This window comes from Drosophila takahashii, chromosome 2L, assembly GCF_030179915.1.
Source record: "Drosophila takahashii strain IR98-3 E-12201 chromosome 2L, DtakHiC1v2, whole genome shotgun sequence".
NCBI lineage: Eukaryota > Metazoa > Arthropoda > Insecta > Diptera > Drosophilidae > Drosophila > Drosophila takahashii.
Window position 1 is genome coordinate 27,141,339 of NC_091678.1, and position 14,596 is coordinate 27,155,934.

The 14,596-nt window shown below is 33.5% G+C and overlaps 2 long non-coding RNA genes across 2 annotated transcripts; both read right to left on the reverse strand.

Moving 5' to 3' along the window:
- Nucleotides 1-11,165: 11,165 nt before the first annotated feature.
- On the reverse strand, nt 11,166-11,884 carry LOC138911964 (uncharacterized). The gene is made up of 3 exons (XR_011417591.1): nt 11,829-11,884; nt 11,376-11,491; nt 11,166-11,311 (listed from the first exon to the last, which is right to left on the reverse strand). It is a non-coding gene; the product is annotated as an uncharacterized lncRNA (long non-coding RNA).
- Nucleotides 11,885-13,111: 1,227 nt separating this feature from the next.
- LOC138914004 (uncharacterized) lies at nt 13,112-14,596 on the reverse strand. Its single transcript, XR_011419899.1, has 4 exons — nt 14,084-14,596; nt 13,954-14,028; nt 13,745-13,899; nt 13,112-13,268 (listed from the first exon to the last, which is right to left on the reverse strand). It is a non-coding gene; the product is annotated as an uncharacterized lncRNA (long non-coding RNA).

Genomic DNA, 14,596 nt, shown 5'->3' on the forward strand with positions numbered 1-14,596 from the left:
GAAATTTTTGACACTCAATAGTTTACTTTTAATGTAGAAATAGTTTACTTTCTATGATCATTTTTTTTTGGGTGTAGCAACTGTCGTTGCCGCACACTGGGTTAAGCGTAATGTGACGCAGAAGTTGAAGTTTTTTAGTTTTTATACCCGTTACTCGTAGAGTAAAAGGGTATACTAGATTCGTGCAAAAGTATGTAACAGGTAGAAGGAAGCGTTTCCGACCCTATAAACTATATATATTCTTGATCAGGATCACTAGCCGAGTCGATCTAGCCATGTCCGTCTGTCCGTCTGTCTGTCCGTCTGTCTGTCTGTATGAACGCTGAGATCTCGGAAACTATAAAAGCTAGAAGATTGACATTGCACATGTAAGTTTCATCAAATTCGTATCTTATCAATTTTTTCTCAAAAAATGTTCTAGGCTTTAATGGCAATGGATTGGGACTTTAATTAAATGCTCAACGCAATATGACATTCTATATTTAAACAATATGTTTTGGACACAGTACTTATGTTTCGAAGAAAATTAGTGTAGTGATTTGTGTCGAAAAAGGAATTTGTTTCTTTCGGTTTTGTCCAGCTGATAACTTACACTAGTTTACAGCCAAACTGCTCCAAAGCAATTGATGTTAGTGTTGGACCCCCAAATCACGAAAATACCACCAATTTGTTTTTCGATGGCACAGTTTTTTTTAAAAGATTTTTATACCCGTTACTCGTAGAGTAAAAGGGTATATTGTATTCGTGCAAAAGTATGTAACAGCTAGAAGGAAGCATTTCCGACCCTATAAAGTAGGGGAGTGTAGGGTAAGGTGACGAACGATCCGTTTTTTGAATGTAACTTTTCTAAAAATCAATATTTTTCAAAAGTGTAAACGCAGAAAGTTGCTTACATCTACTGAGCATATCCCTGTAAAATTCGAAATTCGAAATTCCAATGCAGCTAAATCCCACAGCGTTTGGCGTGAACCCTACTTTTTTTGCACTTTCAAAAGTTGTAGGGTAATGTGACGAATATTTTTTAAAAGTGTAAAAGCAGAAAGTTGCTTACATTTACTGAGCATATTTCTAAAAAAATTTGGATTCGAAATTTCAACGTAGCCAAATCCCACAGCGTTTGGTGTAAACCATCCTTTTTACAAACAAAAAATACATTTTTTTATATATTATTTACGGAAAGGTTATTTTCGATACGGAAAAGAAAAAAGTAATAAGATAATACCCAAACTTACAAAAAATAAATGGTCAAAGTGCAAATTTTTTTTAAATTAAATTAAACTGACGTCACTATTAAAAACAACAATAAAACTGCAGCAGTAAATGTTATCTGGTATTATTATATTTTTTTTACAAATAATCAACGATAACAGTTAAAATTCTTGAATAAAAAAAGTTCGTCACAATACCCTACAAAAAGTTCGTCACGATACCCTACAAGGTAGACTTGGAGCAAAAACGGTGTCACTCTCAAACGGCGCAAAAGAAAAAAACGCGAGGTACCAAAAACTGTTGATAAAGATCTCGTGTATACGTGCATATATTTGCCTGATTTTATTTTCCACTCATCTTTGCTCTGGCACTGCTGAAACACAAGTAAATTGAATGGGTTTGCTAGTTTGCGCACCACATTTTTAGCGAAAATTACCTCACAAACAAATTACGGGACTTCTTATTAATATTACTGTAAATACATTGTCGACACGATAAGGGGAGACGACTACATTTATTTGGAATTTTTGTCGTGACGTCATATATGAGATTCGAAGAGTTCGTCACATTACCCTACTCGTCAAATTACCCTACACTCCCCTATATATATTCTTGAACACGGTCTCGGAAACTATAATAGTTAGAAGATTGACATTTTGCATGCGGATTCTAGGAGTTCCTACGCAGCGCAAGTTTGTTTCAAAAGGGAGCCACGCCCCCTACAACGCCCACAATCGCTTATATACGATTTTAAAAATTTCAATATTTCGAAAAAGTAAAAATGCAGTTTTATTGTGTTTATCAATACCTATCGAATTGTAGAAGAAATTTTTTAAATCGGACCATTGGTTAAAAAGTTACGGCGGATCAAAGTTTTTATCTCCATCTCCTTCGCACTCCCTTTAGCCGAGTAACGGGTATCTAAAGTTCAAAATGTTAAATATCGGACTTTTTCCGAATTTCTTCCAATATCTCGGCACATATCTACCCAATTGGGCCAGTTTTTGTTTAATTTTAAAGTAAATACATAGATCAGAGCTTAACTTTGCTATACAAATCAATATGATTGGATAAGTAATGGCAGCGCAGCAGTTCGACAAAGATGAAAAATGTGTTTTTTGGTCCACTGTAAGTCGGCTGTATGTATCGTAAAAACTCGAAATAAATTCGTTGACAAATCATAAAGGGTAAAAACTTAAAGTTTACATCCCACCGAATAAAACAAGCCGAGTATGGCTCAAATACATGGAAAATTGGATTTATGGTGGATTTTTAAAGTTCGGATTTTTTAACTTTTTTTCGGTTGACAAAGTTCAAATTTTAGTTTTATTCTGGGCGGCGACATGTAAACCAAAATGAGTGGTGATGGCAGCCGGGTCAAAAAATAGCTAAATCAGATATTTAAAAGCTAGAAAATTATAAAAATGAATTTAGTTTTTAAAAATTCCTTGAAAAAATATAAAATTGCTTGCGTTATAACTGAGAGTATTTTTAATAAGTAATATCCATTTAAATAATTCATTCTTATGAAATAACCGTACTTTCAAAAAAAGCATGCTTTTTTTTTAAAAGTACTGCAGTATCAAAAAACAAAAATAAGAAATATTGAAAATTATTTTGTTAGCTCCATTCTTAAAAAAAATGATTCAATCAGTTTTGCCATATCCAATAATTCCCGACCGTTTTAACACCTGGGAGAATAATCTAAGTTAGACGTCTCTTAGTTTGTCCGTATAGTATACGACGTATACGCGTATACATACACATTTTTGCATACATCAGGTGTCTGCTTACGACGACTTATTTTGTTATAGCCTTCATGTATGACTCACAGGGCCTCCCCTTAGTGCACTCCATCCGCTCCTACTTAGCCACCCCTCAATGCCTTCTTTATCCAAAAAGGCGCAACTAAAATGTTCCTAATAGCAACTGTCGTTGCCGCACACTGGGTTAAGCGTAATGTGACGCAGAAGTTGAAGTTTTTTAGTTTTTATACCCGTTACTCGTAGAGTAAAAGGGTATACTAGATTCGTGCAAAAGTATGTAACAGGTAGAAGGAAGCGTTTCCGACCCTATAAACTATATATATTCTTGATCAGGATCACTAGCCGAGTCGATCTAGCCATGTCCGTCTGTCCGTCTGTCTGTCTGTATGAACGCTGAGATCTCGGAAACTATAAAAGCTAGAAGATTGACATTTTGCATGCAGATTCTAGGAGTTCCTACGCAGCGCAAGTTTGTTTCAAAAGGGTGCCACGCTCCCTCTAACGCCCACAATCGCATATACACGATTTTAAAAATTTCAATATTTCGGAAAAGTAAAAATGCAGTTTTATGGTATTTATCAATACATATCGAAATGTAGAAGAAATTTTTTAAATCGGACCATTCGTTAAAAAGTTACGGCGGATCAAAGTTTTTATCTCCTTCGCACTTCCTTTAGCTGAGTAACGGGTATTTGATAGTCGGGGCACCCGACTATAGCGTTCTCTCTTGTTTTTTTAAATGCGAAATATAAAATTTTTTTTTTATTTTATTTTTATTACTCTACGAATAACGGGCATAGAAATACATAAGTAGGAAAAAAATTCGTTAGGCGTTACCATATATTTTGATTGTTTGGGGTTTCGCGCCACTTTCTGTCCCAATAACGTTTTTTTTTGTGTCAGGTCAGCTGTTTAAGTCAACTTTGTTTAACAAGGTAGAGTAAAAGATCGACTTAATATCACTTTCTTATTTTTTTTTTCGTTCCTGCTGATAATAAGCGTCAAAAAACACCGAATCTTCTCAAATCCGGTGCTCCGATCAATAGTTATTCAAAAACTACATTTTGGGGAACCTTTCAAAGTAAAATATGATTTGGTTTTCCAGTTTTTCACAAAAACGTTTAACAGTTTAATGTAAGTAATTTTTGTGTCTACAAGAGGGGCTTGTGCTCCAAAAATTTCGAAATAATTACCCGCGATTTCTTAAATACGTGCAGAAGACTTGCGTCGAAAATTATATATTTTTATAATATTATACATATTAGAAAAGAACGATAAAAACTTACTTACAAGTGCAAGAATAACATCCTTCTGTGCTGATCTCTCAAAATGATCTCATCTGAAATTATATTGTTTATGCACCTTGTACCATCAGCTTGACCTAAAAATAAGATATAAATATTCTAAAAATGAGAAGCAATAATAATTTTAACAAGTCAAAGTTGTAATACCCTCGAAAATTACTTACCTAAAAATGTATTCTTGATTAATAGCACTTTTGTTTGAACTCCAAAACAACTTATCACAGTTAGAACGCAATTGAAAAACGCGGAACAACGGCGGGAGGGAAAGTTAAGGTTTTTTTTCGGAAATTTTATTACCTAAATGTTTGGCAAAAACAGGTATACACAGATTTTTCCAATGGTACTCAGATCGGCTCAGTTTTTCAATACTTTTCCGCTGCAATCAAAACGTAACGAAACAACGTGAAGTGAATCAAAACGTAAACCAGCTGGGTTCACAAACAGCAAACCAATCAAATGGTGACAATTTTAAAATATTACAAAACGTTGAGCCGACCTGGGTCGAAAGCTTTCAATTTGCTGTTGGCATGGAGAAATGTATGTATTGCAACTCCTACAGACAGTTTTCCTTTGGTTTTTAGGGTTTTCCTTCCATTTCCATTTATAATTTGTTATTGGCACACAGCTTCTGTACATACACAGCCAAAGATCAAATTTTTTATTCTTTGGGCCGCGGCTAAAGGCGTTGATCGCTAAATCTGGTATTTTTGTAGTATTTCCTAACCATTTCCTTAGCTCAACTGAGTAACGCGGTGGAAAAAAGTCCCAGCTAATGGCGTAAGCTACCTATTTGCCTCTCGCAACCTATGGTACTTTTATTCGTTGTCAAAACTATAAGCATTCGAAAAAATCCGACAAAAATCTTTAATTGTTTTTATAGCAAGATAGACCCCACAACCGGTCATTAAATATTCCTTAAAAACTCGAGTGACCAATGACATATACATAACTTTTAAAATGAAACTTAAGAACTCGCTGTCCAAGGAGGATCAACTATTTTACCCGTTTTCGGGGTCTTAGCCGTCCTAAGAACCTGCGGCGCATTGCGTCTATTTATACCCGTTTCAAGTAAAACAAGAAAGGAAGCTAGCTTCGGCAAGCCGAAGCTTATATACCCTTGCAGATCATTCTATTTATATACAAATCGCAAAAATGTTAAATTTCTTATTATTTCACATTAATTTTTCGATCGTTTCTATCACAGCTATATGATATAGTAGTTCGATCTTTTAAAAATTAAAATCGAAATTCGGAAATATTTCAAAATAGTCATATCCCAGAGAAGAAGGGAATGTAATAAAAACCAACAAAGATATAATTTTTTCCCATTAATTTCCATTTAATTTTTCGACCGTTCCTATGGCAGCTATATGATATAGTGATCCGATTTAAAAAACAAAAAAACCGAAATTCAGAAATATATAGAAAAAAATATTCCCAAGAGTAGAAGGTAAAATTTAAAAAAACACCGGAGCTAGAATTTTTTTACTTTTTTTTGTTTTGATCCTTCCTATGGGAGCTATAAGATATAGTTGTCCGATCCGGTTGGTTCCGACATATATACTACCTGCAATAGAAATACGACTTCTACGAAAGTTTCATCCCGATATCTTTAAAACTGAGAGACTAGTTTGCGTAGAAACGGACGGACAGACGGACGGACAGACGGACAGACGGACAGACGGACGGACAGACGGACATGGCTAGATCGACTCGTCTTGTGATGCTGATCAAGAATATATATACTTTATGGGGTCGGAAATCTCTCCTTCACTGCGTTGCAAACTTCTGACTGAAATCATAATACCCTCTGCAAGGGTATAAAAATTATAATACCCTCTGCAAAAATATGCAAAACGAATTGGATCTAAATATTTAATTCCAATACTAATTCGAAAAAATGATTTTTAAATCAAGCGGCAATAAAAATCTGGTTACGTTAAGTGTATAAAGTTATTCAGTTAAAAAACCATATAGAAAAAATTTCAAAATCCTAAAAAACATTCACTTACGCAACTTTAAAATGTAATGTCAACAGAACCATGAATTTCCGTCGAAAACTTAGGTCCATAGAGGGTTATTTTTTCCAAATTTATTGGGGAACAGGCCCCAATTATAGACTATTACCGTAATGCTTCTTATACCAATAAAGTATATATATCCTTTATCAGCATCAAATAATAAGGAATTGTGCTGGGATTTCGCAACTTGGCATGTTGATTACATTGTTATACCCGTTACTCGTAGAGTAAAAGGGTATATTGTATTCGTGCAAAAGTATGTAACAGCTAGAAGGAAGCATTTCCGATCCTATAAAGTATATACACTACTGGTCAAAAGAATAAGTACACACGTTACACCCTCACTTGCTAAGAGATATCTCTATAGTTATTGAGGCCAGACCTCCCAAACCTTTTTATTTTGAAAGGTTATTCTGTTCTGCAATATTTAAATAAACAATGGATACAGTAAAACCTGTCTAATCCATGTTAGCCCTACATTTGTGCGATAGGTCGGTTTTGGTGTGGTCAAAATAATAAGTACACTTGTGTTACTTATAAATTTTAAAATATTAAATCTAGAATGGGGCTACGGTTAGTATTTTATCTTAAGTTAGGATCATGTTTATAAGAAGTCTGGGCCAATTGGACGATCCAAAAAGTTTCCAAGCCTGGATTTGGTTATTTCAAAGTCATCATCCATGCTAAAATCTGATTTGCAGCTTAAAAGGAACACTTAACATTTAAGTATGGCTTGTGATTCCCTAAAATTTCCTTAAAAGTACTACTCTGAATAAATAAAATCGATTTGGAAAAAAATGAGTACTTACACCGTAAAAAATAAGGAAAAAGGGGAAATAAATAAGAAAAAACCAAAGTTACATGCGGTTTTAATTTAAAAAAAAATAGTTAAATTTTAAATTCTTAATTTTTTTTTTTTATTTTGATAGTAGATAAAACGACTAAAAAATGAGATATGTTTCATAAAGATCGGTCAACGAATTATTAAATGGCTGTTGACGATGTGCACGATAACAAAACTGCTATATCGTTAAAAACGAATTTCATACAAACTTGTATGGACGGGCAATTGGTATTTATGTATAGATATCTAGCGTTGTGCGATTTATGTAGTACGGTTTAAGTTGTTTACCGATCTTAATGAAACATATCTCATTTTTTTAGTCGTTTTATCTACTATCAAAATAAAAAAAAAAAATTAAGAATTTAAAATTTAACTATTTTTTTTAAAATTAAAACCGCATGTAACTTTGGTTTTTTCTTATTTATTTCCCCTTTTTCCTTATTTTTTACGGTGTAAGTACTCATTTTTTTCCAAATCGATTTTATTTATTCAGAGTAGTACTTTTAAGGAAATTTTAGGGAATCACAAGCCATACTTAAATGTTAAGTGTTCCTTTTAAGCTGCAAATCAGATTTTAGCATGGATGATGACTTTGAAATAACCAAATCCAGGCTTGGAAACTTTTTGGATCGTCCAATTGGCCCAGACTTCTTATAAACATGATCCTAACTTAAGATAAAATACTAACCGTAGCCCCATTCTAGATTTATTATTTTAAAATTTATAAGTAACACAAGTGTACTTATTATTTTGACCACACCGAAACCGACCTATCGCACAAATGTAGGGCTAACATGGATTAGACAGGTTTTACTGTATCCATTGTTTATTTAAATATTGCAGAACAGAATAACCTTTCCAAATAAAAAGGTTTGGGAGGTCTGGCCTCAATAACTATAGAGATATCTCTTAGCAAGTGAGGGTGTAACGTGTGTACTTATTCTTTTGACCAGTAGTGTATATTCTTGATCAGGGTCACTAGCCGAGTCGATATAGCCATGTCCGTCTGTCTGTCCGTATGAACGCTGAGATCTCGGAAACTATAAAAGCTAGAAGATTGACATTTTGCATGTAGATTCTAGGAGTTCCTACGCAGCGAAAGTTTGTTTCAAAAGGGTGCCACGTCCCCTCTAACGCCCACAATCGCTTATAAACAATTTTAAAAATTTTAATATTTCGGAAAAGTAAAAATGCAGTTTTATTGTGTTTAAAAATACCTATCGAAATGTAGAAGACTTTTTTAAATCGGACCATTTGTTAAAAAGTTACGGATCAAAGTTTTTATCTCCATCTCCTTCGCACTCTCTTATATGAGTAACGGGTATCTGATAGTCGGGGCACCCGACTATAGCGTTCTCTCTTGTTCTTATATAATTTCAACCAATTTTTATTTTGCTTTATCTTTTAAAATGGCGGCCGTGGGAATTCTTTTGTCAGGCTATATTAAAAACAAGAAAGGAAGTTAACTTCGGCCAGCCGAAGTTTATATACCCTTGCAGGTATACCTACTTAAAATCTTGTTTTTACATTGTCAAAAATCAAAACGCCTGCTTTCTACAAAGTTACAATAGTTATACCCGTTACTCGTAAAGTAAAAGGGTATTCTAGATTCGTGCAAAAGTATGTAACAGGTAGAAGGAAGCGTTTCCGACCCTATAAACCAGCGGTCCCCAGCGGGAATGTGAGAAGTTGGTTTTTTTGTTCTTGAAATCCTGTTCCTTTTTGCAGGCGGCGGTGTAGGGATAGATAATTTCTGAGCGCTAAATGAGGGTGGGTTTCTGAGTAGCATCAATATCAGGCCATTTATGCGCTGTGTGATTTCTGTGGCACTACGATTATAATATTTTTTAACAAAAAAATCACCAACTTATAATATTCAAAAATCCTATGATTTACACCAAAACCAAAAGACTTGTTCTCACATTTAGTTTTAATTTTTAGTAATTTTAAAATTCGTAGAAAAAATATTAATAATTGTTAATCAAAAAAATTAAACTATATAACTATTACCATATTGTCTATAATGATAATATTAATTTATTTTACTCAACATTTTTCAAATAATAATAAGGATGAATGTGGGATTCAACCAAATTATAGAGAAAAGCCACGGTAAGACGATCAAAATATTTGATCACATTTATCAAGGAATTACATTAAATTTCAAAGAAAACAATTGTTGTTTTTTACATTTTTAAACATTTTCTGTGAAATAAAATAATTTGATCGTCAGATCGTGGCCTAAGCCATTTTTAAGTGTTGTTAAAATATAAAAATTCGTGTTGGTGGTATTGATAACACGAAAAATGCCTAATATACCTATAATATACGTAACCTTTAATGATTACGGTCCCTGAAAAGTATTGTTTAAATATTTATTCGGCGCCAAAGTGTGACCCAACCTTACAAAGAAAATTACCCCACATTTATCTGCATTTTGTATGGTATTATCAAGAATATAATGCAGGGTCACATCATTTTTAAATTTGTTGGAAAAAGTGAAAAAAAGTGAAAATAGTTAATTTTAATCTAAAAAACAATTAAAAGGTGAGTGATAAAATGAATTTTGTCTTTTTATAACCTTTATTTCAGCGCTACAAAGGTTAGTATCACAGATATTTTCGCCATTAATAAATATACGCCTCCGGATGCTATCTTCAACACAAATTCTGCATTTCAGTGACACTTGAAATGTTTTTAATCTTTACCAGTGGTAAATGGTGTGAGGTGTTCATTAAATGGTTGTATAAATAGTACTTCAGTACTAACTTAGTTGTTTAACTTAATCAAAATATAACATTTATTTCAGCTGAGACTTCTTGGGACCAGAAGTGTTGCGCCTGCGTTTGTCATATTTTATTTATTCTTCTCATAGTTTTTGATATAGATACCCGACATAAAACAACTGAACAGATGGTAAATGATCGGCCATGGCAAACCAGGCATAATTTCTGGAGAGATGCTTTAATTTTGTGCGGAGACCTATTAAGTGTAATTACTCTTATTATTATTCCTGGTCTTACATTCATATCTAAATTATGTTTGATATTTTCAGAAGACAGACAAGAAATGGATATCAAAGTACTGCATTCGGCCAAGCAAAACCCGGGAATGCTTCAGGCATTAAAAATTTGTAGTTCCAATGCTTCGATTGTAAATATTATTAATAAATACACAAACAAATATTACAAAAAACATGATTTTTATTGTGGAAAATCAGATACTGCAAAGCAGTGCAAAACCAAAACTGCGAGGGTCTGGAAAAACCAAAATTGGGAGGGTGTAGAAAAACAGATATTGCAAGTGGAGGAAAACCATAACTGGGTACGTGTGGAAAATCTATAATGCGGGAAGTCGAAAAACCAGTGGATTTTGTCCTGCATTCTTCTGCCAGAGATCCAGATAGAAACCTCATTTCCCCCTTACTTTTTGTGTCACCCCCGTGTATTTTGAAACCAGAGATGGAAGAAATGTAAGGGGTGAATGAGGTTTAGTCCCTTCCGCTTCTATGGAGAAACCTCTTGAAAATATGTTATTTTCCAGAGGAATTTTCCCGGTGGGAATTTTCCCGGTGGGTCGGCACACACATACGATGACATTTTGTTTTATATATGTGCCCTGTAGTTCGCCGGGACTGGTCCCGAACTAGCGAAATCGCCATCCCACCGGGAAAATTCCTATGGAAAATAACATATTTTCAAGAGGTTTCTCCATAGAAGCGGAAGGGACTAAACCTCATTCACCCCTTACATTTCTTCCATCTCTGGTTTCAAAATACACGGGGGTGACACAAAAAGTAAGGGGGAAATGAGGTTTCTATCTGGATCTCTGGCAGAAGAATGCAGGACAAAATCCACTGGTTTTTCGACTTCCCGCATTATAGATTTTCCACACGTACCCAGTTATGGTTTTCCTCCACTTGCAATATCTGCTTTTCTACACCCTCCCAGTTTTGGTTTTTCCAGACCCTCGCAGTTTTGGTTTTGCACTGCTTTGCAGTATCTGATTTTCCACAATAAAAATCATGTTTTTTGTAATATTTGTTTGTGTATTTATTAATAATATTTACAATCGAAGCATTGGAACTACAAATTTTTAATGCCTGAAGCATTCCCGGGTTTTGCTTGGCCGAATGCAGTTCTTAGATATCCATTTCTTGTCTGTTTTCTGAAAATATCAAAAATAATTTAGATATGAATGTAAGACCATGAGTAATAATAAGAGTAATTACCATTATTAGGTCTCCGCACAAAATTAAAGGATCTCTCCAGAAATTATGCCTGGTTTGCCATGGCCGATCATTTACCCTCTGTTCAGTTGTTTTATGTCGGGTATCTATATCAAAAACTATGAGAAGAAAAAATAAAATATGACAAACGCAGGCGCAACACTTCTGATCCCAAGAAGTCTCAGTCGGCCTGGCTGAAATAAATGTAATATTTTGATTAAGTTAAACAACTAAGTTAGTACTGAAGTACTATTTACACAACCATTTAATGAACACCTCACACCATTTACCACTGGTAAAGATTAAAAACATTTCAAGTGTCACTGAACTGCAGAATTTGTGTTGAAGATAGCATCCGGAGGCGTATATTTATTAATGGCGAAAATATCTGTGATACTAACCTTTGTAACGCTGAAATAAAGGTTATAAAAAAACAAAATTCATTTTATCACTCACCTTTTTATTGTTTTTTAGATTAAAATTAACTATTTTCACTTTTTTTTCACTTTTTCCAACAAATTTAAAAATGATGTGACCCTGCATCATATACTTGATAATACTAAAATGCAGATTTGATATAAATTTCGTTGTAAAGTCCGGTCACACTTTGGCGCCGAATAAGTATTTCGTTTAAAAAATACTTTTCAGGGACCGTAATCATTTAAGGTTACGTATATTATAGGTGTATTAGGCATTTTTCGTGTTATCAATACCACCAACACGAATTTTTATATTTTAACAACACTTAAAAATGGCTTAGGCCACGATCTGACGATCAAATTATTTTATTTCACAGAAAATGTTTAAAAATGTAAAAAACAACAATAGTTTTCTTTGTAATTTAATGTAATTCCTTGATAAATGTGATCAAATATTTTAATCGTCTTACCGTGGCTTTTCTCTATAATTTGGTTGAATCCCACATTCATCCTTATTATTATTTGAAAAATGTTGAGTAAAATAAATTAATATTATCATTATAGACATTATGATAATAATGTTATATAGTTTAATTTTTTTGATTAACAATTATTAATATTTTTTCTACGACTTTTAAAATTACTAAAAATTAAAACTAAATGTGAGAACAAGTCTTTTGGTTTTGGTGTAAATCATAGGATTTTTGAATATTATAAGTTGGTCTTTTTTTTGTTAAAAAATATTATAATCGTGGTGCCACAGAAATCACACAGCGCATAAGTGGCCTGATATTGATGCTTCTCAGAAACCCACCCTCATTTAGCGCTCAGAAATTATCTATCCCTACACCGCCGCCTGCAAAAAGGAACAGGATTTCAAGAACACAAAAACCAACTTCTCACATTCCCGCTGGGATACACCGGGGGCTTGGGACTAACTCCCGTTCATACCACCCGCAATGTAAATTTCTATCCACTTTTACCACGGCATGTCCTAGGCGGTGGTCATATGGCGAAGTTCTGCATTACCTTTCGCCACAAAAGGGACCGATAGGTGGTCCCATATTATACCACTTTTCGCCACAAAAGGGGCCACCTATCGGACCATCTATCGGACCACCTGTCGGTCCCTTTTGTGGCGAAAAGGGGTATTAAATGGGACCACCTATCGGTCCCTTTTGTGGCGAAAAGGGGTATGAAATGGGGTTGGTGTTTTCAATACCAAAAAGGCTGAATGCTATGAAACTTCCCAAGAAAAAATACTTTTTGTTAAATTAATTTATTGTATTATAAGTAGACAATTTTTCTATTTTTTTAATTTATATTTATTGAACAAATTCCTCTGCTGACACGTTTTAGTTGAGTTCCTCATTGTTGTTATTATTTGATTTGGATTTATTTTTAAAAAATCGTTTCTTTTGCAATTGAATTGCCTTGGGAATCAATATTTCTGCATTACCAGATTCTGAAACAATATCTAAAAAGAAATAAGATTTTAGTGTTTTAAAATAAAATGAGAACAGAAACTAACTTCGGCAAGCCAAAGTTTTAATACCCTTGCAGCTTTCAGTAATAAAATTGTGACTAGAAAAGCATAAATATAAAATAAGAATAACCAACAGTTAAATGTAGACTTATTTCACGCTTTTGAAACTTGAACCGACAGACAGACGGACATGGTTAAATGGATTTACTTTATAGGTTTGAAAAGGTCTCCTTTACTGCGTAACAAACTTCTGGACTAAATTATAATTCCCTCTGCATGGGTTTAAATATATATTTTTAGATTTTGTTATACAAGCCTCTTTACATCAAACCATGTTTTAAAAGTGAAAAGCAGAAAAAGACAGAAAGAAATAGGATTAAAGACAGATGGCATTCTAAGTAAATAGATTGAAATTGAATCAAGAAACTAAGTGTATTATAAAAAATACAGTTATAAAAATAACCTACCGTGAAGTGCACCATAGAAATGTGTAAAGGAGTTTACGGCTTTTTTTTCCAGAAAGGCCCCTAACATTAAATCCCACAACAAACTCATCCGTGAGAACCCTCCGCAAGTTTTTTAAACCCCCTTCTGGCAGCAACAACGATCTCATGGCTTTAATCTAAAAAGGAAGAAAATTTCACTAAAATATTTATATCAAAGAAAAAAGACTTACGTAGGAGTCCTTTGTACCACTATTTCTCCTTCTCCTCTTTAACAAATCGACGAATGTGCCTGTTGCTGTTCATGGCTAAATATCACACATTATTAGGTATTTCACTTGCACAACTCATGGTGTTACTCACCTGTTGACGACACTTCAGATCACAACAAAATATAACACTTTAAATGTACAATAAGACAAATTAAATACAATGTTTACAAAATTTGGCGCAAACGTTGGGTTAGTGATGGTAGCGGGGTTGGGTAGTTATGGCAATCCGTTACGATTAATATTGCGACTACCGATATCGTATAATCGATGGCAATAAAAACATTCGCTAATATTATTTTTGTTTAGTTCTATGTATATAAAATTAGGTACTTATATATTTATTTTATATATCTAAGCACCAATAAAATCCGCTTGTTATGGAAGGAAAGAAAACGTTTTGCTACTGAACCACCGCTATTGTTAAAAATATTGCTGCAGCTAAATTGCTCACTATTAAATATAAATAAAATAAAAAGAAATAAAATTCTATCATTTATTATTTTATTTTATCTCATTATTAAGTTTTTATTTTATTATTTTAACTTTTTTTAAATTTGTTTTTTATATAAACAAAATAAAGTTGTATTCGTTATTAAAATCATTA